The sequence below is a fragment of the Bos grunniens genome, chromosome X (genome assembly GCF_055505025.1).
Source record: "Bos grunniens cultivar Pamir isolate PY7600 chromosome X, Bosgru_T2T1.0, whole genome shotgun sequence".
In the NCBI taxonomy this organism is placed as follows: domain Eukaryota; kingdom Metazoa; phylum Chordata; class Mammalia; order Artiodactyla; family Bovidae; genus Bos; species Bos grunniens.
In genome coordinates, this window is record NC_141194.1 from 44,487,743 (window position 1) to 44,514,412 (window position 26,670).

A 26,670-nucleotide genomic window follows, 5' to 3' on the forward strand; every position below is an offset into this window, starting at 1 on the left:
TAACACTCCTCTCCCTCTCCTTCCTTCCCTGTTAATTTCACTTGCTTTCCCCCAAATCTGTCACACAATCAACACATATTTTTTCTCCTTGGGGAAGGATAAGTTGAACAATGCCATTCTTTTTATAAGATGATGAATAACATGGATTCTTATTTGGCTCCTTTCTGTATGGACTAAGTATTAGCTCAGTAAATTTTTTTTAGTTATTTTGGGCAGCTATAACAGAATAATACCATAGAGTGGGTGGCTTATAAATAATAGAAATTTATTTTTCATGGTTCTGGAGCCTTGGAAGTCCAAGATCAGGGTACTAGGAGATTTGGTGTCTCATGAGAGCTTATTTTCTTGTTCATGACTGTCTTGTTGTGTCTTCACATGTCAGAAAGAACAAAAGAGCTCTGTGGGGTTTCTCTCGTAAGGGCACAAATCCCATTCATGACAGCTCCAATCTCATCCTACCAAAGGCCTTACCTCCAAATACAATCACTTTGGAGGTTAGGATTGAACATATGGACTATGGGAGGACACAGTCTATAGCAATTTTATTTAACTGGATTTGTTGATAGCAATCATTTTAACCAGTTTTTCATTATTTTTATTAACAGGTGTTTCAACTACTCCTCAGACCTACTGAATCACATGTTCCATAATGGGGCTGGGGAAGCTACATTTCTGCTTCCCAGGTAATTTCTACATTTAGCAGTTTGAAGACTTTGCCATAGTGAACATTTAAAACCTCTTTGGAATAAGAATTATTGCTAGATTTTTAAAAAAAAAATTGTATTTCTTTACTTTTGGCTACACTGGGTCTTGGTTGCTGTGCGGGCTTTCTGTAGTTTTGGAGAGAGGGACTACTTTTTATTTGCAGTGCAAGGGCTCCTCATTGCAGTGGCCTCTCCTGTTGCAGAGCATGGGCTCTAGGGCACATGGGCTTCAGTAGTTGTGGCTCCTGGGCTCCAGAGCACAGGCTCAACAGTTGTGTAGCAGGGACTTAGTTGCTCCAAGGCACGTGGGATCTTCTGGGATCAGGGATCGAACCCATATCTCCTGCATTGGCAGGCAGATTCTCTACCACTGGCAGATTCACTACCAAGGAAGCCCTATTGCAAGATTTAAATTAAAAGAGACTGTAACTGAAACAAATTCATAGACTTATGAGAATGAACTTATGGTTGCTGGGGAGATGGATGGCAGAAAGGATAGATAGGGAGTTTGGGATGGACATGTACACACTGCTATATTTAAAACTGATAGCCAACAAGGATCTACTTCATAGCACAGGGATCTCTGCTCAGGGATCTCTCTCCCGGCAACCTGCGTAGGAGGGGAGTTTGTGGGAGAATGGATACATATATATGCATGGCTGAGTCCCTTTGCAAGTCACCTGATTTTATCACAACATTGTTAATCAGCTATATCCCAATACAAAATAAAAAGGTTTTTAAAAGGAGACTGTAACTGCTATAAAGCATTTAGCATGGAGCCCAGCATATCATGAGAGCCGAACAAATGTCAGTGACTACCATCATCACCAACATCATCATTGCTCTTTTTAAATGTTATCATTAATTTCAGAAGATATCGTACTTATGTGTCTTTGGGAACAAACAAGGGTTGTCAGTGTGCTAGTTTGCCTGTTAAAGATAACAAGCAGTTGTTGCCTATTGCTCAGAATGTTCTGTGTCCCAGGTATCAGAGGTAGGTTCGCAGTTATCTCCAGGAGACCAGAGTCTGTTTAGCAAAACATTCTTCAGAGTGTCTACCCACCTGGCTCGGGTACACATAGATACATACAAGAGACAGGACATAAAGGTTCATCAGATATGAAGCACATAAAGGTTCTGGCAATGGTTTACTAACAATGACTTACTGTTATTGAAATTGGGTCTTGAGAAAACTCTCTGATAATTTTCATATCTTTGGAAGAAGGTGCCCACGAGGAAATTCTAGTAAATACTTAATCAGATTTTCCTGATTTCCTCTGGGAATATGTGGGACCTGATATCCCATTTCAAAATAGAAGCAGATATGCTAACTTATGGGCTGAAAGTCTGAGAAGAGAATTAGACAGGCTGATTATAAATCAGCAGCTGTTTTTAAGAAAATTCAACACTCTCTACAATTTATTTACCTTTGGATGTGGTTTTTAAGGGCATCTGTTTGGTGGAAAACATTCAGATTAGATTATTAAATCTCAGGCTGAATGCTTAGAGAACGGGATACTTTGACATTCAGGTTTATTAATTAACTTGCGTCAACAACATCACATTTTCTTTCAATCCTTGTTGCTAAAAAATCACAACTCTACAGTGTTTTGCCTTAGTAAGAACAGTGTAGTGAATAGCTTGAATCTGTGGAAATTACTTAACCTCTCTGCCTCTGTTTCCTCATCTGTTAAAAAAAGGAGTAATAATGGTACCTCAAAAGATTGTTCAAGATTAAATCGGTTAATTTGTGAAAATGCATAGAATACTTTTTGGCACATAGTAAGGCCTATAAGGGCTTCTCTGGTGGATCGGTAGTTAAAGAATCCGCCAACAGTGCAGGATATCTGGGTTTGATCCCTCGGTCCGGAAGATCCCCTGGAGAAGGAAATGGCAACCCACTCCAGTATTCTTGTTGGAGAATTCCGTGGACAGAAGAGCTTGGTGGGTTATGGTCCATGGGGTTGCAAAAGAGTCAGACACGATTGAACAACTAACACTAGCGACTAAACCACCACCACCAAGCACTATGAAGGTATTCACCATTATTATCAATATTTTGAAAGAAATCACACTACTAGACAATTTTTTCTTGGTACAAAACTATAACTTAGGTGAAAGATGAAACTAGAAGAAATATAGAAATCAGGTTGAGACCAGGACACTTGACTATTCCCTAAGGGTGAGATCGGAATCTTTCCTGTTCACCTGGGAACTTTTAGAGTCTTGCATCATGTCTGGCACAGAATTGGTGCTCAATAAACTTCTGTTGAATAAATGATGGGTCCTAAAACATGAACACTTATTGATGATTAAGATTTCTTGTATTTTGTCCCTCTGCTTTCAGTTTGAGTGTGACAAGAGTGCTCTTTAGTTGATGATTATTTTTAGATTCTGTTTTACTGAGTATGACTATTTTTTTTTTCTTGTTCCTTGTTAGAGGAATTTGATGAAAAAAAAGGAGGAGAAAAGTAACATGAGAGGCCCCAGAAACCAATAAAGAAGGTGAAACAGCTCACTTTAAATTTTATGGTCTGAAGAATTTTGACTTATCTTTGAAGTGTATTTGAATGATAAAAAGAAAAGATCTTGACTGACCAGGGTGTAATTACAGGGACTAAACCTATAAAAGATAATAATCCTCCCCACACTCTCGATTCTGAGAGATAATAGAGGTATGTAATGGCAACAGTCAAATATTGTCCAGCTCAGTGTTTTGCTGTGTTACAGAGCCAAGGTGCCAAACTGAATGTCAAACTTGATCACAAAATTGGATGACTGGATACTGAAGGTCCATGTGACATCAGTACCTAGGCAGGCAAATATGGACATTTTCTATAAGTACATTTTTGTTAAGAGCTAATGTGTTTCAAATTCAAGATTCCATGGAAATGAAAAGCTATGAGTAATGAGTCCCTAGAGCCTTTGATGGGAGTAGGAGTTTTTCAGCCTGTTCATCTGCCATCCTGCAGATCAGGAATATATTCATTCTGCTTCATTTTCCTCGTTGCGTCACTTGGGGAGATGCTTCTGCAGTGTTTATTTAGAAAGCCCCAGGCGGGAATCAAACTGAAAAAAAAAGTCACTGCTGTTTCCCAATTTACAATGGAGCTGCCTCCTCATCGCCCACCCCTCACTCCAGCCACCACTTTATATTACCTTGATCCATGTGTACAGATAGATCATTGTTGAATGCCTTGAGATGTGGGCAGAAGAAGTGGAGATTCTTGGTAAAAATAACGGGCTCTACCAATGGTTTTTTCAGAGCAGATGGCCTGCAATGAGCTGCACATAGACTCGCATGTCCAAAAATTTGTTCTATAAATTGCTTTTTAAAGCTTAGATATCTAAAAGAAAATAATAAAACAAAAATTAAGACAGTACATTTCCTAGTCTCTTGATTCAAGAAACCATAAGATATGAACTATGATTTATTCTAATGTAATGGGTTATCAGCACAATAAAGAAATGTAGGCATTCATTAATTAGTGTTAAATTCATTAGTGTAGGCATTCATTTGGCAGTGTAAAAAAAAAAAAGTCCCCAAATTTAGTGCCTTAAAGCAACCAGTCCTTTCACTCATGATTCTATGGGTTGGTTGAGCAGTTATTCTGGTCTGGGCAGGTTCCACTAATTTCTGCTTACAGGTTGACTAAAGGCTGGATGACCTAAGACAGTCTCATTCACATATCTTGTCTCCCTCATCATTCAGTAGGCTGGGTTCTACACGTGGTAGCCACAGAGTTCTAAGTGTGTGAGAACAGAAGCTGCAAGATTTTTAAAGACCTAGGATGATATGCTATGCTATGCTAAGTCACTTCAGTCATGTCTGACTCTGTAACCCCATAGATGGCAGCCACCAGGCTCCCCCGTCCCTGGGATTCTCCAGGCAAGAACACTGGAGTGGGTTGCCATTTCCTTCTCCAATGCATGAAAGTGAAAAGTGAAAGCGAAGTCGCTCAGTCATGTCCGACTCTTAGCGACCCCATGGACTGCAGCCTACCAGGCTCCTCCATCCATGGGATTTTCCAGGCAAAAGTACTGGAGTGGGGTGCCATTGCCTTCTCTGAGGATGATAATTATACAATATCATTTCCATTGCATCCTGTAGTCGAAGCAAGTCACAGGATTCGAAAAGTGGGTAAATGGATTATTCCTTGATTGTAGGAGCTGCAAACTATTGTGGCTGAATTTTCAATCTGCTGGATGAAGTGTACATACAGTGCATGGTATTCTAGTCACAATTATGCTAAACAAACCCACTGCTAGAGACAGAGGTGTGATGGTGGTGAAATTAGACTCCAAAGCCTAGGATTCTAGAAAAGATCCTTCGGTGTATAATTGTGTATGTTTCTGACTCTTTGCCATCCCATGGACTGTAGCCCACTAGGCTCCTCTGTCCATGGAATTCTCCAGGCAAAAATAATAGAGTGGGTAGCCATTCCCTTCTTGAGGGGATCTTCCTGACCCAGAGACCAAATCCGGGTCTCCTGCATTGCAGGCAAATTTTTTACCATCTGAGCCACCAGGGAAGCCCTCATCCAAAGTAATACCACTGCAGGTATTAGTCATCCAATGGTAATACTTTGCAAAACTATAATAGAGTATCACAACCAGGATATAGACATTAATATAATGCAATAATCTTATTTATATTTCTCCAGTTTAACTTGTACTCATTTGTGTTTGTCTCTATGTATTACTTCCAAAAACAATTATATTACTTGTGTGGTTTCATATATCCAGCACCACAGTCAAGATACTGAACATTTCCAACACTCAAAGATCTTTCATGCTCCACTTTTATAACCACACCCATTCTTCCTTCTCCCTCCATGTCTCTAATTTCCAGGAATCACTGATCTCTCCTTGATTTCTAAAATGTAGTTATTTCAGAGAGTTGTATAATTGAAATTAGACAGTATGTAAATTTGTGGGTTGGTTTTTTCACTCAGCATTGTTTCCTGGAGATTCATCAAAGTAGCTGTATGTGTCAACAGTTCTTTCCTTTTTATTGCTAAGTGTATTCTATGGTATGGATCAATCATAGTTTATTTAACTATTCACCTGTTGAAGGGCAAACGGGCAGATAAATAAAACTACTATGAACATTTGTGTACAGGTTTTTGTGTCAATATAAGTTGTTATTTCTCTGGGATAAATGCCTAAGACTGAAATTTCCAGGAAATATTGTAATTGTATGTTTAGTCCTCTTAAAAAAATGCCAAGCTATTTTCACAAGGACTTCACAGTTTCACATTTTCATCCACAGTGTATTAGTGATCTAGTTTCTCCGCATCATCACTGGTATTTGGTGTTGTCATTATTGTTTATTGTAGCCATTTTGATAGGTGTAGGGTCATCTTAGGAGAGGGCAGTGGCACCCCACTCCAGTACTGTTGCCCGGAAAATCCCATGGACAGAGGAGCCTGGTAGGCTGCAGTCCATGGGGTTGCTAAGAGTCAGACACAACTGAGTGACTTCACTTTCACTTTCCACTTTCATGCATTGGAGAAGGAAATGGCAACCCACTCCAGTGTTCTTGCCTGGAGAATCCCAGGGACGGGGGAGCCTGGTGGGCTGCCGTCTATGGGGTCGCACAGAGTCGGACACGACTGAAGCGACTTAGCAGCAGCAGCAGCAGCAGCAGGGTCGTCTTATTGTGTTTTAATTTTCATTTCTCTGATGGCCAATGGTATTGCACATCTTTTCACGTGTTTCTTAGCCATCTGTATAACCTCTTTCATGGAATGTCTGGTCATGTCTTTGCCCATTTTTTAATTGGATTGCATTTTAAATTGTTGAGTTTTTAGAGTTCTTTATATATTTACGATACAGGTCCTCTACTGGATATGTAATATGCACATATTTTATTCTAGTTGTCTTTCATCCTTTTAACAAGGTCTTTTGCAAGAGAAGATTTTTAATTTTGTTGAAGTTCAATTTATTAATTTTTACTTTTGTGGGTCCTTCTCTCATGCCTTAGTGACTCAGTCATGTCCGACTCTTTGCAACCCCAAGGACTGTAGCCCACCAGGTTCCTCTGTCCATGGAATTCTCCAGGCAAGAATACTGGAGTGGGTTGCCATTCCCTTCTCCAAGGTATCTTCCCCACTCAGGGACTGAACCTGGGTCTCCTGCATTGCAGGCAGATTCTTTACCATCTGAGCCATCAGAGAAGCCCATTAGCAAGTCTAAAAATCCTTTGCCTAGCCCCCGATTCCAAAGATTGTCTCCTGTGTTTTTCCTAGAACTCTTGTAATTTTACATTTTACATCTAAATCTGTGATCAATTTTGAGTTAAATTTTCTATAAGGTATAAGACTTAAGTCAAAGTTTATTTATTTATTTACTTTTGATTATGGATGTCTAATTACTTCAGCACAATTTACTGCAAATGCTATCATTTCTCCATCTAATTACTTTTGCACCTTTGTAAGTCAATTGGACATATTTGTGTGGGTCTATTTCAAGATTTTCTCTATCCTATTCTACCTTTCTGTGTGTTCATCCCTTTGCCAATAATAGCACACCGTCTTGATTACTGTAGCTGTATAGTAAGTCTTGAAATTAGGTAGAATGTTTCTTCCCATTTTATTCTTGTTTTTCAAAATCATTTTAACCATTCTGGTTTTTTTTGCACTTTCACACAGAATAATGGAGTACGTCAAGGCTGTATATTGTCACATTGCTTATTTAACTTATATGAAGAGTACATCATGAGAAATGCTGGGCTGCAGGAAGCACAAGCTGGAATCAAGATTGCTGGGAGAAATATCAATACTCTCAGATATGCAGATGACACCGCCCTTATGGCAGAAAGTGAAGAAGATCTAAAGAGCCTCTTGATGAAAGTGAAAGAAGAGATTGAAAAAGTTGGCTTAAAGCTCAACATTCAGAAAACTAAGATCATGGCATCTGGTCCCATCACTTCATGGCATATAAATGGAGAAACAGTGGAAACAGTGTTAGACTTTATTTGGGGGGGCTCCAAAATCACTGTGGATGGTGATTGCAGCCATGAAATTAAAAGACACTTGCTCCTTGGGAGGAGAGTTATGACCAATCTAGAGAGCATATTAAAAAGCAGAGACATTACTTTGCCAACAAAGGTCTGTCTAGTCAAGGCTATGGTTTTTCCAGTAGTCATGTATGGATGTGAGAGTTGGGCTATAAAGAAAGCTGAGCGCCGAAGAATTGATGCTTTTGAACTGTGGTGCTGGAGAAGACTCTTGAGAGTTCCTTGGACTGCAAGGAGATCCAACCAGTCCATCCTAAAGGAGATCAGTTCTGGGTGTTCATTGGAGGGACTGATGTTGAAGCTGAAACTCCAATACTTTGGCCACCTGATGTGAAGATCTGACTCATTTGAAAAGACCCTGATGCTGGGAAAGATTGAGGGCAGGAGAAGAAGGGGACGACAGAGGATGAGATGGTTGGATGGCATAACCAACTCAATGGACATGGGTTTGGGCAGACTTCGGGAGTTGGTGATGGACAGGGAGGCCTGACATGCTGAGGTTCATGGGGTCGCAAAGAGTGGGACACAACTGAGCGACTGAACTGAAGTGAATCTTATTTTTATCTAGAAAGAAAATGTGGCTGGGATTTGACAGAAATTATACTGAACTTGTATATCAGTTTGGGGGAGAATTGACATATTTACTATTTTAAATCTTTGAGTTCATGAATAAGACATAACTCTTCATTTATTTAGGTCTTCTTTGATTAATTTCATCAGCATTTTGTATTTCTCAGCATATAAATGCTGTGCATTTTTTTTTTTTGGTTATGGTCACACCTACATGATATTGTTAATTTTTTTTTAACCTGATTTTGTAAATGATATTGTATCTTTTCATTTCAGTGTTCACATATTCACTGGCAGTATATAGAGGTACAATTGATTAAATATATATTTACCCTGTATCCTGCAGGCAGTGTAGGCAGTGTTAGTCACTTATTCGTGTCTGACTCTTTGTGATCCCCTGGACTGTATCTCACTAGCCTCCTCTGTCCATGGAATTCTCCAGGCAAGAATACTTGAGTGGGTTGCCATGCTCTTCTCCAGGGGATCTTCCCAACCCAGAGGTTGAACGTGGGTTTCCTGCAGATTTTTTACCACTGAGCCACCTGGTAAGACACCTGTATCCTGTAATCTTGCAGAACTCATTAGTTCTAGGAGTTTTGCTTTTTTTATAGATTCCTTGAGATATTCTATATATATTATCATGCAATCTGCAAACAGAAACTGTTTTATTTCTTCCTTTATGATTTATATGACTTTTATTTCCTTTTCTTGCCTTATTGAACTAGCTAGAATCTCCAGCACTACGTTAAATAACAGTATTATTAAGATATCCTTGACTTATTCCTGAACTTAGGAGGAATGTATTCAGCCTTTCACCATTAAGTATAATAACTGTAGGGTTTTTTGTATATGTTTTTTACCAAGTTCCCTCTATTCTTATTTTTCTGATAATTTTTATCATGAATGTGGTGAATTTTTTCAAAAGCTTTTTATTTATCAATTGCTATGAACATACGACTTTTCTTCTATATCCTGTTGATTAATTACTTTGTTATTTGAATACTGAACTAACTTTGCATACCTGAAATAAACTCCTCTTGATAATGTTATAATTCTTTTTGTATACTGCTGAATTTATTTTTTAATACTGTGTTGAGAATCTTTGTATCTATATTTATGAGAGAGTAGTCTGTAGTTTTCTTATTTTTTTGTCATTCTAAATTTGATACAGTAATACTAGCTCCATAAAATGAATTACAAATACTTTTTCTTCTTTTATTTTTTAGAAGAGACTGTGTAGAATTGATGTTAATTCTTCTTTAAATATTTGGTAGAATTATTTTATTTATTTATTTATTATTATTGTTAATTCTAATTATTATTTTTAATTCTTTATTCTTCTTTATTATTGTTAATTATTCTTTAAATATTTGGTAGAATTATTTTATTATTTTATTTATTTATTTATTTTTCTTGGTAGAATTATTTATTTTATGGAAATTTGAAAATTACAGATCCAATTTCCTAGTTATAGGTTATTCAAATTATAACCTCAGATATGCAGATGACACCACCCTTATGGCAGAAAGTGAAGAGGAGCTAAAAAGCCTCTTGATGAAAGTGAAAGAGGAGAGTGAAAAAGTTGGCTTAAAGCTCAACATTCAGAAAACTAAGATCATGGCATCTGGTCCCATCACTTCATGGGAAATAGATGGGGAAACAGTGGAAACAGTGGCAGACTTTATTTTTTGGGGCTCCAAAATCACTGCAGATGGTGACTGCAGCCATGAAATTAAAAGATGCTTACTCCTTGGAAGGAAAGTTATGACCAACCTAGATAGCATATTCAAAAGCAGAGACATTACTTTGCCAACAAAGGCCTGTCTAGTCAAGGCTATGGTTTTTCCAGTGGTCATGTGTGGATGTGAGAGTTGGACTGTGAAGACAGCTGAGTGCCCAAGAATTGATGCTTTTGAACTGTGGTGTTGGAGAAGACTCTTGAGAGTCCTTTGGACTGCAGGGAGATCCACCCAGTCCATTCTGAAGGAGATCAGCCCTGGGATTTCTTTGGAAGGAATGATGCTAAAGCTGAAACTCCAGTACTTTGGCCACCTCATGCGAAGAGTTGACTCACTGGAGAAGACTCTGATGCTGGGAGGGATTGGGCGCAGGAGGAGAAGGGGACGACAGAGGATGAGATGGCTGGATGGCATCACCGACTTGATGGACCTGAGTCTGAGTGAACTCCGGGAGTTGGTGATGGACAGGGAGGCCTGGCGTGCTGCGATTCATGGGGTCGCAAAGAGTCAGACACGACTGAGCTACTGAACTGAATCAAATTTTATTTAGTTATTTTATATTTATTCAAATTTTCTATTCCATATAGGTAAATTGTGATACTTTGTTTTTTGTTTTTTTTTTTTAAAGGAATTGGTCCATTTCATATAAGTTGTCAAACTTGTGCTTGCAAAATTGTTCATAATATTTTTGTAGCATCCTTTTCATATTTACAGTATCTGTAGGTATAACTCTTATTTCTTTCCTGATACTGGTCATTGGTGTCTTCTCTCTTTTTCCTTTGTGAGTCTTGCTAGATGTTTGTCCGTTTTAATGACTGTTTTGAAGAACCAGCTCTTTGTGTTGTTGATTTTCTCTATTGTTCTTCTGTTCTCAATTTTGCTGATTTCTGCTCTTATCTTTAATAGTTCCTTTCCTCTGCCTGCTTTGGGATTACATTCCTGTTCTCTTTTTAGGTTCTTGAGATGAGAGTTTAGACTGTTGATTTAAGACTTTTCTTCTTTTCTAATGCAAGCATTTGGTGCTATAAACTTCCCTCTCCACTGCTTTAGCTGTGCCTTACAAATTTTGATGTGATGTATTTTAATTTTCATTCAGTTCAATATATTTTCTCATTTCCTCTTTGGCCATGAATTATTCAGAAGTGTGTTATTTAATTTCTAAGTCTTTGGAGATATTTCCTTTATCTTTCTGGTGACTCTAGTTTAATTCTACCATGGTCAGAGAAAACACTCTGCTGTGATTTCAATTCTTTTAAATATGTTGATGTTTGTTTTATGATCCAGGGTGTGGTCTATTTTAATATATATTTCATAGACACTTTAAAAGAATGTGTTTGCTGTTGTTGGGTATAGTGTTCGATAACTGTCCACTAGATTCTGTTGGTTGATAGTGTTGTTGAGTTCTTCTATATACTTGCTGATTTTCTGTGAAATTGTTCTATTAGTTATTGAGATTGTGAAGCTGAAGTCTCCAACTATAATTGTGGATTTGTCTATCTCTCCTTTCAGCTCTATCACTTTTTACTCTATACATTTTAAAACTCTCTTGTTGTGTGCATGCAAATTTAGATTTGTTATATCTTCCAGGTGGATTGATTCTTGTATCATTGTGTAATGTCACTCCTTGTCTCTAGAAATTTTTATTTGATGCAAAGTCATGTTATCAGGTATTAATATACCTATTTTTTCACATTATATACCACTTCTGCTTTTTCACATTAATGTTTGCATAGTTTATCTTTTTGTATTCTTTTACTTTCAACCTACCTGTGTCACTGAATTTGAAGTGAGTTTCTTAAAAATAGCATAGGTTTGAGCTGTGCTTTTTTTAAAATGCCCTCTGCCCATCTCTGTTCTTTGAGTGGTATATATATATATATGATTTATATGTAAGGTAACTATTGATACATTAGTATTTAATCAAGTTTGCCATTTTGTTATTTGTTTTTAATTTATTTTCACAGGGTCTTTTCCTCCTATTTCTTTGTTTGCTTTTTTATGGGTTGAGTAGTTTTTAGGGTTCAATCTTTATTTAATGATAGTGGTTTGGGATGTATCTCTCTTTGAAATTTTTGTAGTGATTATTCTTAGCATTACAATATACACATGTGACTTAGTCTACTTGTATCAACATTTTACCACTTTGAGTCAAGTGTGGAAACCTCATTTCAATTTAGGTAACTTTATCTTCACTACTTTAAAATACTATTGTCTTGAGTATTATATGGTGCTATAATTTTGTTTTAATCATCAAACATGATATATAAAACTCATGAGGGAAAGTATATTCTATTATCCATGGTCTTGGTTCCTGGTGCTTTAAGCTTCCTTTATCATTCCTATTTGAAGAATTTCCTTTAGCCAGCTTTTAAAAATGGCCTTCTAGCAACAAGCTTTTAATTTTCTTTTATCTGAGATGTTTTTAATTTTTCCTTCATTCTTAGTGATATCTGGCCAGATACAGAATTGATTGTTGACAGTCTCTTTCTTTCAGCAGTTCTTTCTGGCTTCCATGGTTTCAGATAAGAAATCCCCTGTCATTTGAATTGGTGTTTTTGTATAAGTAATGCATCATCTTCTCGGGATGATTTCAAAATTTTTTTCTTTGTCTAGTTTTCAAAAGTTTAATTATAATGTCTCATGGCATATGTCTGTTTGGGATTTGCTCAACTTCTTTGTGTCTTTTGCTAAACTTGGGAAGTTTTTACCCATTATTTCATATTATGTCATATCTAAGAAGCTCTGCCTACTGGTTTATCTTTGAATCTGAGAATATAATACCATGGCTGGCACATTGTTGGTGCTCTGTTTATATTTATTAAATGAATGAATGAATAAATAAGTGAATTAATGAATAAATAAGTGAATAAATGAATTTTTGAGTAGGTGCAATGAATGGTTAACTATAGTCTGGAATTTCAGGTCTCTTGATTAAAATTGTTTTTTCCCATAAAGAGCTGAACCAGTTTTATTTGTCTATTGGCTGTAATCATAGGTGAAATGCAGTTCCCTAGGGAACTAACAATGTCTTTTGTTTTTGGTTATTTGCATCTTCACATTCCTGAAGCATCTAATCTCATGTATTGAGTGAGGAAAAGAATGAAAGTAATGGAATCTCATGAGAACTCTTGAAACTCCCAAGAGGGATAGGAAGCTGTCCAGGAGACTGAAATTATCAAGGCCCTACTTTGCCATCTACCCTGTTTTGTCCCCATCATTTGTATTCCTTAAGATACATAAATTACCATTAAGATAAATAAACATAGATGAATTCTTAGACATGTCTTTGAATAGAAAATTACATGTTCCCAGATGCCCAGAAAGACAGCATTCTTGACACTATCCCAGCAGTCACTCTTATCCATAGCTTACAAGACTGAGGAGTAGTGCTTTGAAAATCCCTTTCAGCTTAGGCTGGAAGCAGTAACACACTTGCATTTGATTTCCGAAACAACAGTGACAAACCAAAGATTTGATCAATAGATTTTGCCAGAGGCAGAAGCAAGTTTACTGTGGGAGTTTATTGGAAAATTCTCTTGTTTGTGCTAAATGCATAATTATATGTTATATGTGTTTTTTCCTGTTTTCATTTTTTCCTTCCCTTCCTCCCTCCTTCCCTGATTCTTTCTTTCTTCCTTTCTCTCATACCCAGAATACATCCAAAAACTAAAACACTTAATGGTTATTGAATTAACATCAATTTAACTGTAAATTTAATGAAAATATATTTAGACAAGACCTGTACACTCTTTGGCAAATGATTTTAAATGTACTAAAAAGCAAAGCAAATGATAATAAGTCAAATAATATGTATATGTTCTGGTGAACACAATTTAATGGAATTTCCTCCAATTGGCAGCTGAAGTGACTTATAATCCTAGTTGTGGTAAGGTTTTTCAGAGCATAGCCTGAATCTTATGGTCCTTTACCACTTGGGACCAGTTAAGGATTCCTGCTCCATGACCATTTCAGAATGATTTGGGGAAACAACCAGGCTGCAGCAGTGTGAAGGCAAGGGGTTCCCTGGGGAGGCTGTAGCTGTTACTGCCCATTGACCAGCTTGAACCTAGCTCCAGGCTCACACAAGTCACTCTCAAACTTCCAAGACTACTTGAGGTACAAAAAAATGGGCCTTAAAGCAGTAGAGTGAGAATATATGGTCAGTTTCAGGCTCTGTCCACAAGAATAAATTACAACCTAGAATTTAGCCAATTCTGGGTATGTCTGAAGGTCTTTCATGTTTAACATAATTCTAGGTGAGAGAGCCAGGATAAAGGAAAGCCACAACCACATTGGGAACAGGGTTATTTAGAATTGAAATATTTAATGTTTATAGAAAGAAAGAAGTTATTTTGTGTCCTTGTTAAGTGCTCTTCAAAGTTGTTGGTTTGGTTAATATGCTTTATTTGGATAAAATACTGGATTTGTATGCCAAATGATTGTCTAATCATATGTTATTTTGCCTTCCTAAATAGCTCCAAATTTTTGTTTTGTTGCTTCTATATATGCTTTATATACCTGATCTTCAGTGGAGTAGGGGCTGTTTGAGAGACTAAAATGAAAAATTAAAGTGAGGAATTAACCCTTTGTGACATTAACTGCACTTTTTAATTGAAATATACTTGATTTACAATGTGTTAGTTTCAGGTGTACAGCAAAGTCATATATATATATATATATATATATATATATATATTCTCTTTCAGATTCTTTTCCTTTATAGGTTATTACAAGTTATTGAATATAGTTCCCTGTGCTATATAGTAAGTCCTTGTTGTTTATCTATTTTATATGTAGTATTATGTATCTGTTAATCCCAAACTCCTAATTTATCTCTCTCTCCCCCACTTTGGTAACCATAAGTTTGTTTTCTGTCTGTGAGTGTATTTCTGTTTTGTAAATAAGTTCATTTGTATAATTTTTAGACTCTACATATAAGTGATATTATATTCATCTTTGTCTGACTTACTTCAGTTAGTATGATAAACTCTAGGTCCATCCATGTTGCCGCATATGGCATTATTTCATTATTTTTTATGGCTGAGTAATGTTCCACTGTATATGTGTGTGTGTATATATATAAAGATTTGTATATATATGTGTGTATATATATACACACACAAGTGAATATTAAGCTGGTTTAAAGCTCAGCATTAAAAAGACTAAGATCACAGCATCCAGTCTCATCACTTCATGGCAAATGGAAGAGGGAAAAGTGGAAGCAGTGGCGGATTTTATTTTCTTGGGTCCAAAATCACTGTGGATACTGACTCTAGCCATGAAATTAAAAGACACTCCCTCCTTGGGAGAAAAGCTATGACAAACCTAGACAACATATTAGAAAGGAGGGACATCATTTTGTCCACAAAGGTCCATATAGTCAAAGCTATGATTTTTCTAGTAGTCATGTACAGATGTGAGAGTTGGACCATAAAGAAGGCTAAGCACTGAAGAACTGATGCTTTTGATTTGTGGTGCTGGAGAAGACTCTTAAGAGTCCCCTGGACTGCAAGGAGATCAAACTTGTCAATCTTAAAGGCAATCAACCCTGAATATTCATTGGAAGGACTGATGCTGAAGCTCCAATACTTTGGCCACCTGATGGGAAGAGCTGACTCATTGGAAAAGGCCCTGATGCTAGGAAAAAGTGAAGGCAAAAGGAGAAGAGAATGGCAGCAGATAGATGGTTAGATACATGACTGACTCAATGGACATGTATTTGAGCAAACTCTGGAAGATAATGAAGGACAGGATAGCCTGGCGAGCTGCAGTCCATGCAGTTGCAAAGGATGGGACATGACTCAGGGACTGAACAACAACAACATGGGGTTCTCCAGGTGAGAATACTGGAGTGGGTTGCCATGCCCTTCTCCAGGATCTTCCCGACCCAGGAATCGAACACATGACTCTTATGTCTCTATGACTTGGCTCTTGTAAATAGTGCTGTTATGAACTTTGGGGCCTCCCAGGTTCCAGGTTCCCAGATTCCAGGTAAGGAAACCTACTGGATTGCAGGAGATCTAGGTTTGATCCCTGGGCTGGGAAGATCCCCTGGAGAAGGAAATGGTAACCCATTCCAGTATTCTTGCCTGGGAAATCCCATGGACAGAGGAGCCTGACAGGCTACAGTCCTCGGGGTTGCAGAGAGCTGGACACAAGTGAGTGACTAACACTTTCACTTTCAAAAACATAACCCTGTGTACGAGACAGCAAAAGAGACATTGATATATAGATCAGTCTTATGGACTCTGTGGGAGAGGAACAGGGTGGGAAGATTTGGGAGAATGGCATTGAAACATGTATAATATCATGTATGAAACGAGTTGCCAGTCCAGGTTCGATGCACGATACTGGATGCTTGGGGCTGGTGCACTGGGACGACCCAGAGGGAGGGTACGGGGAGGGAGGAGGGAGGAGGGTTCAGGATGGGGAACACATGTATACCTGTGGCGGATTCATTTTGATATTTGGCAAAACTAATAAAATATTGTAAAGTTTAAAAATAAAATAAAATTTAAAACAAAACAAAACAAAAACAAAAACATTGGGGTGGATGTATCTTTTTGAATTAAAGTTTTTGTCTTTTCTAGATACATGTCCAGGAGTGGGATTGCTGGATCACATGACAACTTTATTTTGAGTTTTTAAAGGAACTTCCATACTGTTCTTGCTAACAGCCTCACCAATTTTCATTCTTGCCAACAGTGTAGGAAGATTCCCTTTCTTCTACACCTTCTTTAGTATTTATTACTTATAAACTTTCTCATGATGACCCTCTTCAGCATTTATTTGTAGACTTCTTGATGATGTACATTTTGACCAGTGTGAGGTGATATCTCATTGTAGTTTTGATGTGCATTTCTCTAATAATTAGCGATGTTGAGCATCTTTTAGTGATGTTGAGTGCCTGTGTCTTTGGAGAAATGTCTGTTTAGGTCTTCTGTCCATTTTTTGATTAGGTTTTTTAAAAAATATTGAGCTGTGTGAGCTATTTTTATTATAAATTGTACTTTTCTTCTTAGTTTTTTCATGTCTTTTGATTTGATGATTTTTTTTAAGCAGAAACTTTTATGTTTTAGGTAGTTTGTCCATAAATCAAATTTATCCATTTTTAATGGTATAGTCACTGAATTTTGAAATTTAAAAGACCCTCCCCACTTTGAGGTAATCAAGTAATTTCTCCATGTTTTCTTCGAGCACTTATAAGGTTTGATTTATATCTTTGATCTACTTGGAATTTATCTTGGTAGATGGTGTGAGAGAGAGTCAAAGTTACTATTTTTCAGACAGTTAGATTTTCCAAAACAATATGTCAAATATCTATCTTTTCAGCACTGATCTGAGAGGCTACCTATATCATAAAATATTGTATGTATATCAGTTTAGTGTATTTTCTTTTCTGTTTAAATTGACCGCCTTAATATTTATGTACTAATATCACTTTGTTGAGGGCCTATAAAATGTTTTACTGACTGACAGAAATGGTTTTACCCTCATTTCTAAAATTTCCTTATTATTGTTATTTACTTTTCCATATGAGTTTTAGAGTGACTTTTTCTTCCTACCCACATCATCAAAATTAAATAAGTTAATAATATCTACTGCAATTCATATTGCTATTACATTGAATTTATGAATAAACTTAGAATTTACGGCTTTTGAAAATTGAGTCTTCCCATCCAAGAACATGGCTTGCTTTTCCAATCATTGCCTTGGTGTACTTCAAAGTGATTTAAATTATTCTTCACACGTTTTTGATATCTCTTGGTAAATATTGTTGTTATGTAGTCACTGTTGTGTCTGACTCTTTGCAACCTGATGGACTGTAGCCCTCCAGTTTCCTCTGTCCATGGGATTTCCCAGGCAAGAATACTGGAGTGGGTTGCCAGTTCCTCCTCCGGGGGATCTTCCCAACCCAGGGATCAGACCTGAATCTCCTGCATTGGCAGTCAGACTTTTTACTGCTGAGCACCAGGGAAGTAAATATAATCTTTTTTTCCCAATGTCATTATCACCATTATGAAGGTGGTACTTTCCATCATTATAAACGCTAACTAGTTGTTATTTCAGCAAAAAAAAATTAAATGATAAATCTTGGAGCTTTCTCTAGATGGAAATTTCAGAGATGTTGCAGAAGCTTGACTCTCATTCCATGACACTTCAATTAACAAATTTCTAATAATGAAGTTTCATTTTAATATTGTATACTATGCTGAAACAATTATTCTGGCAATATGGCAGTGCATAAATAAAGCCTTAAAAATGCCTGTATCCTTTGATTTATACATGCTTATGTGCTATAAGAATAGATATGAAAAAAAAAAAAGAATAGATATGATGATGCCAAGATTGGCTGGCTTTATATAGAAGTGCTAGTGGAAGAGTCTACATTTCTTTGTTTTCTGTTTGTTTGCATGTTTCTGATTTTTAGATCTCAGACATACATTACTTTTATGAAATAAATGTTTTAATACAAGATCCATCCCCGTAAATAATAGAAATTACTCGTGTATTCACAGCCGCATGTCAATAGCATCCCCTTCTCTGCAGCATGAATGTGCTGATGAGTAGTGCACACAAGTAGCTCTGCTGAATAGGTAAGAGACAAGGGTATGAGAGTGAGCTGAGCATGAGGTTGAATCCCAGTTCTGCCACCTGCTAGTTTTGGTCTCTGGTCAGGTTACCTAACTTTGGACATTGATAATCTCACCAATAATATAGGCTTGCTGTTGAGTTATAGAAAATATAAGTAACAAAATATCTATCACGCAGCAAGAGTTTAAGAAAGGATAGTTGCTTCAGTGGTTCAGCAGAATCAGGAAAATCTTAGGTAACCCTAAGAAATCTGAGCAAGTTTTCTCCCTTTCTTCCCTCCCAGTGACTCCCTTACCTTCTTCTCAATAACTTTGAATATTCAATATATACATTTTTGTTCTTCATTTCTGCTTCTTGTTAAAAACCCTTTCCTGCTGTCAAAACAGGAAATAATTTACAACTCTTCATTAGTAAGCTGATTGCAAATAGCATTCTCAAGTAAGTATTTTATACTTCATATAGGATGAAAAATAACTGTTCTCGTTAAATGGGTTTTGTGCTAGCATGATTTTGACCAATCCAATATTTTACATATTCCAGAACACTTGATAAATAGTATTAATTGGTATTGAGTCACCTAAGCATCATGTTTGAGTTATTTTACTTCACTATGAATATAGTCCTTACTGATATTGTTAAATACATCTTTGTGTATCCTGTATTACTTCTCCCAAGAGCAGTAAAGTTTCTGAACACAGTATGTGCTTTCAGAACATTTTTTGTTAATATACACTAGGTTAGGGCTTCCCTGGTGGTCCAGTGGTTAAGAATCCTCCTGCCAATGCTGGGGAAACAGGTTTGATCCCTGGTAGAGGAAGATCCCTCATGCCATGGGCAACTAAGCCTGTGCACTACAACTACTGAGCCTACGTGCTACAACTACTGAAGCCCACATGCCTAGGGCCCGTGCTCTGCAACAGAGAAGCCAATGCAATGAGAAGCCTGCACACCACACCTAGAGAGTAGCCCCCACTTGCCACAACTAGAGAAAGACTCTGTGCAGCAACAAAGACCCAGCACAGCCAGAAATAAATAAATAAATAAATATTTAAAAAATATACTCTAGATTAGAATTTATTAATACTTATGTTTAAGATATATAAGCAACAAAAGGAGTGCTTTAGTAGCACATTATTATTCTTATTGAATAAATTTGATGTGTAACATTGTGTTACTTTAAGGTATCAGTTCAGTTCAGTTCAGTTCAGTCACTCAGTCGTGTCCAACTTTTGCGACCCCATGAATCGCAGCACGCCAGGCCTCCCTGTCTATCACCAACTCCCGGAGTTCACTCAGACTCACGTCCATCGAGTCAGTGATGCCATCCAGCCATCTCCAGCCATCTCATCCTATGTCGTCCCCTTCTCCTCCTGCCCCCAGTCCCTCCCAGCCATCCCCTTCTCCTCCTGCCCCCAGTCCCTCCCAGCATCAGAGTCTTTTCCAATGAGTCAACTCTTTGCATGAGGTGGCCAAAGTACTGGAGTTTCAGCTTTAGCATCATTCCTTCCAAAGAAATCCCAGGGCTGATCTCCTTCAGAATGGACTGGTTGGATCTCCTTACAGTCCAAGGGACTCTCAACAGTCTTCTCCAATACCACAGTTCAAAAGCATCAATTCTTTGGCGCTCAGTCTTCTTCACAGTCCAACTCTCACATCCATACATGACCACAGGAAAAGGTATATAGAATGTCATTTTGATATATTTATATATTATGACTGCCTATGTAGCCATATTTATCACACTATATAATGTCTGTAACTCAGACTCCTTTGGTTCTCTGTTATCCAAAGGTGTTAGTGAGCCTAAACAGAAATATAGTGCAGCATCCCTAAACAGGAAGAAATGTAATCAATCAGATCAGATCAGATCAGATAAGTCGCTCAGTCGTGTCCGACTCTTTGCGACCCCATGAATCACAGCAAGCCAGGCCTCCCTGTCCATCACCAATTCCCGGACTTCACTCAGACTCACATCCAACGAGTCAGTGATGCCATCCAGCCATCTCATCCTCTGACGTCCCCTTCTCCTCTTGCCCCCAATTCCTCCCAGCATCAGAGTCTTTTCCAATGAGTCAACTCTTCACATGAGGTGCCCAAAGTACTGGAGTTTCAGCTTTAGCATCATTCCTTCCAAAGAACACCCAGGGCTGATCTCCTTCAGAATGGACTGGTTGGATCTCCTTGCAGTCTAAGGGACTCTCAAGAGTCTTCTCCAACACCACAGTTCAAAAGCATCAATTCTTTGGTGCTCAGCCTTCTTCACAGTCCAACTCTCACATCCATACATGACCACAGGAAAAACCATAGCCTTGACTAGATGGACCTTTGTTGGCAAAGTAATGTCTCTGCTTTTGAATATGCTATCTAGGTTGGTCATAACTTTCCTTCCAAGGAGTAAGCATCTTTTAATTTCATGGCTGCAGTCACTATCTGCAGTGATTTTGGAGCCCAGAAAAATAAAGTCTGACACTGTTTCCACTGTTTCCCCATCTATTTCCCATGAAGTGGTGGGACCGGATGCCGTGATCTTCGTTTTCTGCATTTGAGCTTTAAGTCAACTTTTTCACTCTCCACTTTCACTTTCATCAAGAAGCTTTTGAGTTCCTCTTCACTGTATGCCATAAGGGTGGTGTCATCTGCATATCTGAGATTATTGATATTTCTCCCGGCAATCTTGATTCCAGCTTGTGTTTCTTCCAGTCCAGCGTTTCTCATGATGTACTCTGCATAGAAGTTAAATAAACAGGGTGACAATATACAGCCTTGACGAACTCCTTTTCCTATTTGGAACCAGTCTGTTGTTCCATGTCCAGTTCTAACTGTGGCTTCCTCACCTGCATACAAATTTCTCAAGAGGCAGGTCAGGTGGTCTGGTATTCCCATCTCTTTCAGAATTTTCCACAGTTTATTATGATCCACACAGTCAAAGGCTTTGGCATAGTCAATAAAGCAGAAATAGATGTTTTTCTGGAACTCTCTTGCTTTTTCCATGATCCAGCCGGTGTTGGCAATTTGATCTCTGGTTCCTCTGTCTTTTCTAAAACCAGCTTGAACATCAGGAAGTTCACGGTTTACATATTGCTGAATCCTGACTTGGAGAATTTTGAGCATTACTTTACTAGCATGTGAGATGAGTGCAATTGTGTGGTAGTTTGAGCATTCTTTGGCATTGCCTTTCTTTGGGATTGGAATGAAAACTGACCTTTTCCAGTCCTGTGGCCACTGCTGAGTTTTCCAAATTTGTTGGCATATTGAGTGCAACAATTTCACAGCATCATCTTTCAGGATTTGGAATAGCTCAACTGGAATTCCATCACCTCCACTAGCTTTGTTCGTAGTCATGCTTTCTAAGGCCCACTTGACTTCACATTCCAGGATGTCTGGCTCTAGGTCAGTGATCACACCATCATGATTATCTGAGTCATGAAGATCTTTTTTGTACAGTCCTTCTGTGTATTCTTGCCATCTCTTCTTAATATCTTCTGCTTCTGTTAGGTCCATACCATTTCTGTCCTTTATCGAGCCCATCTTTGCATGAAATGTTCCTTTGGTATTTCTGATTTTCTTAAAGAGATCTCTAGTCTTTCCCATTCTGTTGTTTTCCTCTATTTCTTTGCATTGATCTCTGAAGAAGGCTTTCTTATCTCTTCTTGCTATTACATAGAGACAATTTAAGTGATGTTTCAGCACAGTTAGGAACTGGTTGCAGAGGCGAAATATCAAGGTCTCAGAGGCCAGAAAGCAGCAATATTAAAGACATAAAAAAGACTTTCCTCTTCCAAATGGGAAGACCAGAAAGGAAAAAGGAGAACCTACCGTGCTAAATGAAGTTAGTTCCAAGGATTTGGAGTTCTGTGGTGATGCTGGTCACCTAGAAATGGATGGAAAGAGAGAGTGAAGGCAAAGCAGGTCTGTCAGGAGAGCTAAGGCAAGAGGTGTTGAGGAGAAAGATTGATGTGTAGACAGCTTTCAGAGCAAGAAGGATGTAGGCACACGCAGATGGTTGGAAATGCTAGGCACTGATGCCAAAAAGGACCCCACTCATCTTTACATGGAAAGGAAAAGGATTTCAGGAGACAGGCATGTCAAGGCTTCGCAGGTCAGAAATACCATCTTTAGAAAGAGAAGCAGTGGAGAGGGAGAGGCAAACACCCATAAATGAAGGAAATTACCTTCCTTTAGGACAAATCTAAGAGTTTTGGGGGCTTGTGTGGCACAGGTAAGGCATCAACATGTAAAAAAAAAAATCTCAAAAACAGCCTGTGTGCTTCAGTTTCCTCATCTAAACAATGGGAAAAAGAAAACTACATGTACCTCACAGAGGAATGAACTTGATTACAATGAGGTAATCTATGAAAAGTGCCCAGAAAAGAACCTGGCACATAGTAAATGCTAATCGTGTTCACTATCATTATTCTGATACTGTGACTTAATGTGCACCTTCTAAGGGCAGCCCTGGCAGACTTCATGAAGGATAAGAGCATCATCCAGCAGTAGGGCAGTGAAAGAACATGATTCCAGGACCACATAATCCACAGTTACTTTGTTACTTTTTGGCACACTGAAGAAGCTTCCAGCTTTCCCTGTAAGTTTGGAACACTTGTGATGCTGGTGGCAGATGTTAGGAAGGGAAAAGTTAGAGTAGGAAGATGGTGGGATGCAATGAGCTAAACTGAGTTTAAAGACTAGTCTCATGTGAGTTTACATTAACTCAACTCTGTTAAAATAAAGTCACACTTTTCTTCTTTCACTCAGATGTCCCTTTCATTTCATTTGTCCATCATACATAACTTTAAAAAAACAAAGTGTGAGTTTGACCACTTTCATATTCTATTTAACAGCTCACCCAGGATATTGCTGTGCAGGTGCCAGGATGTATTCATGGGGCACTTACTAGCTCCTTCAAAACAATTTAAGAAACAGGCAGGTGGCTTCTATAGACCAATGAGTCAATACTCCTTTTCCTTTTGGGATTGCTGAACTCCCAGCAGATGCTATTAACAATGAATATTTTTGCATCTCATTGAGCTGTAAATTGTAAACGCCTCCCCAAATCCCTACAGCTCTCTCACATTTCCTTCCTCTGAGCATTATGTCTAAAAGATCCAACTAGTTAATGAGCTCCAAGTTCCTTTTACTTCCTGATAGAAAAAGGCAAACTCTGTGAACCTTATTAGTAACACTGTGCTTGCTAGAAAAAATAAAGCAGGGTAATTTTAATCCATAATCCACAGCTAAGTATGTCTAAGATGCTTAGCATTACGGCAATTAGTACTTACTCAAGATAATAAAATCTTTCTTTAGCTCTTCCATCCTTCTTTCCTTCCATCCTTCTAAGAAACGGCTCTGAGGAATGGACAGGAGCCCTCAGCTGTGAGGGTTTATGAGTAATAGGAAATGTAAGAGTTTCAGCCTCCTGCTATCAAAGAAAGAGATCCTGGAAGACTAAAATACATCAAGCACAAAGTCAAATTTTATGATTCAAATGCTTGATTCAGAGAAAATGACAATCCCCAACGGAATTCCCATTTCTCTTTGCTTACCAGTGGCAGAAAGTGAAGAAGATCTAAAGAGCCTCTTGATGAACGTGAAAGAAGAGAGTGAAAAAGTTGGCTTAAAGCTCAACCTTCAGAAAACTAAGATCATGGCATCCGGTCCCATCACTTCATGGGAAATAGATGGGGAAACAGTGGAAACAGTGTCAGACTTTATTTTTTTGGGCTCCAAAATCACTGCGGATGGTGATTACAGCCATGAAATTAAAAGACGCTTGCTCCTTGGAAGGAAAGTTATGACCAACCTAGATAGCATATTAAAAAGCAGAGACATTACTTTGCCAACAAAGGTCCATTTAGTCAAGGCTATGGTTTTTCCAGTAGTCATATGTGGATGTGAGAGTTGGACTATAAAGAAAGCTGAGCACCGAAGAATTGATGCTTTTGAACTGTGGTGTTGGAGAAGACTCTTGAGAGTCCCTTGGACTGCAAGGAGATCCAACCAGTCCATCCTAAAGGAGATGAGTCCTGGGTGTTCATTGGAAGGACTGATGTTGAAGGTGAAACTCCAATACTTTGGCCACCCGATGCAGAGAGCTAACTCATTTGAAAAGACCCTGATGCTGGGAAAGATTGAGGGCAGGAGGAGAAGGGGATGACAGAAGATGAGATGGTTGGATGGCGTCACCAACTCAATGGACATGGGTTTGGGTGGACTCTGGGAGTTGGTGATGGACAGAGAGGCCTGGCATACTGTGGTTCATGGGGTCTCAACGAGTCGGACATAACTGAGCGACTGAACTGAACTGAACTGAACCAATGGCAGGTAACAGGAGAAAAGAGCTGTAGAAGCTTTGGATTGCTTTGAAACTTCTCAAGGTTAGTAAAAAATGAAAATAAAAACTTCTATGGGAATATATAGGCTCAAAATACTTTAAAAAGGTATCTTTATTTTTGAACAGTTTTAAATTAACAAAATTATGGTAAAAATGGTACAGAGAATTCCCATTCGCCTCAAACCCATTTTCCCCTATTCTTAGTATCTTACATTAGAATACGAATATATTCTTCCCTAGCATAGACTTCCCTAGTGGCCCAGATGGTAGAGCCTCTACCTACAATGCAGGAGACCTGAGTTCAATCCCTGATTTGGGAAGATCCCCTGGAGAAGGAAATGGCAACCCACTCCAGTGCCCTTGCCTGGAAAATCCCATGGACAGAGGAGCCTGATAGGCTAGAGTCCACAGGGTCGCAAAGAGTCAGACATGACTGAACGACTTTACTTCACTTCACTTACATTAGAATGGTGCATTTGTTATCATTAATGAATCAATATATTATATATTATTTTAACAAAAGCCCATACTTTATTCAGATTATCTTAACTTTCCACTAGTGTCCTTTTATTGTTCTAGGATCTATCCAGAACACAATATTACATTTAATTACTGTGTCTCTTTAGACACCTCTCAGCTGTGACAATTTCTTAGACTTCTCTGTTTTTGATGCTGTTTGACAGTTTTGAGGAGTACTGGTCAGATATTTTGTAGAATGTCCATCAACTGGGATTTATTTGATGTTTTTCTTATAATTAGACTGCGATTATGGGATTTGGGTAGGAAGACCACAAAAGGTAAAGTGCCATTCTCATCACATCATATCAAAAGTCTATACCATTAATGTGGCTTGTCACTGTTGATGTTAACCTTGATGTTTGTTGGGTTTCTCCACTGTACAGTTACCCTTTTGTTTCTCCCTCTGCATACTGTACTCTTTGAAAGCAAATCACTACATACTCAAGAGTTGAGGAGTTAAGCTCCACCTCCTTTAAAGACAGTATCTATATAAAATATTTGGAATTGTTCTATATAGGAACTTTGTCTCTTTCCCCCCATGTATTTATTCATTTATTTCTTTTCTTTTTTTAAATTTAATTTTATTTAACTTTAGAATATTGTATTGGTTTTGCCATATATCAAAATGAATCTGCCACAGGTATACATGTGTTCCCCATCCTGAACCCTCCTCCCTCCTCCCTCCCCATACCATCCCTCTGGGTTGTCCCAGTGCACCAGCCCCAAGCATCTAGTATCATGCATCAAACCTGGACTGGCGACTCATTTCATATATGATATTATACATATTTCAATGCCATTCTCCCAATTCATCCCACCCTCTCCCTCTCCCACAGAGTCCATAAGACTGTTTTATACATCAGTGTCTCTTTTGCTGTCTTGTATACAGGGTTATTGTTACCATCTTTCTAAATTCCATATATATGTGTTAGTATACTGTATTGGTGTTTTTCTTTCTGGCTTACTTCACTCTGTATAATAGGCTCCAGTTTCATCCACCTCATTAGAACTGATTCAAATGTACTCTTTTTAATGGCTGAGTAATACTCCATTGTGTATATGTGCCACAGCTTTCTTATCCATTCATCTGCTGATGGACATTTGGTTGCTTCCATGTCCTGGCTATTATAAACAGTGCTGCGATAAACATTGGGGTACACGTGTCTCTTTCAATTCTGGTTTCCTCAGTGT

General features: G+C 38.1%; 1 long non-coding RNA gene across 1 annotated transcript in view; it reads right to left on the minus strand.

The window, feature by feature from the left end:
• Window positions 1–244: 244 nt before the first annotated feature.
• The window catches only part of LOC147340237 (uncharacterized), a 37,494-nt gene continuing 11,068 nt past the window's right edge, over window positions 245–26,670 (minus strand). The window contains exons 3-4 of the long non-coding RNA XR_015158878.1: window positions 3,864–4,051; window positions 245–3,773 (exon numbers count right to left, since the gene is read on the minus strand). This is a non-coding gene — a long non-coding RNA (uncharacterized LOC147340237). The remainder of the gene's footprint in view (window positions 3,774–3,863; window positions 4,052–26,670) is intronic.